Source organism: Penaeus monodon, chromosome 33 (assembly GCF_015228065.2).
Source record: "Penaeus monodon isolate SGIC_2016 chromosome 33, NSTDA_Pmon_1, whole genome shotgun sequence".
Lineage (NCBI taxonomy): Eukaryota > Metazoa > Arthropoda > Malacostraca > Decapoda > Penaeidae > Penaeus > Penaeus monodon.
Window position 1 is genome coordinate 30,137,201 of NC_051418.1, and position 395 is coordinate 30,137,595.

Consider the following 395-nt stretch of genomic DNA (forward strand, 5'->3'; position numbering starts at 1 on the left):
CATGAGTGCGTGTGTGGGCTGGTCTGTCTGTCTTTTGTATCTATGGGTCTGCGTCTATAAGTGTGAACAACAAAGAGTGAGTTCGAACTAGGAGGAAAGACCAGTAAGATAATTATATACCATAAAAAAAAACAACTGACCTGTTATATGCCACCAGAGAAGAGTCGCAACCGTTGCAATATAGTGCAATCTACGCCCGACCTCCTCGAAAGCCCGGCAATTGAATCTCCCAGTTAGGACTTAACAAAGAGGCATAACAAAGGACGAGCCGACCGCCGAGCCAATACACACATTAAGGGTTACTGATGCCATTAGCTACTGCGGGCAAAAGTCGCTCGGGCAAACGGTTTATGCAGTCGGCTATGATCAGCGGTCGGGGCGCGCGGTGAATGGTG

At 48.4% G+C, this 395-nt stretch overlaps 1 protein-coding gene across 1 annotated transcript in view; it reads left to right on the plus strand.

Moving 5' to 3' along the window:
* The window catches only part of LOC119594360 (protein O-linked-mannose beta-1,2-N-acetylglucosaminyltransferase 1-like), a gene marked incomplete in the record, with an annotated part of 135,567 nt that overhangs the window by 127,828 nt on the left and 7,344 nt on the right, over nucleotides 1-395 (plus strand).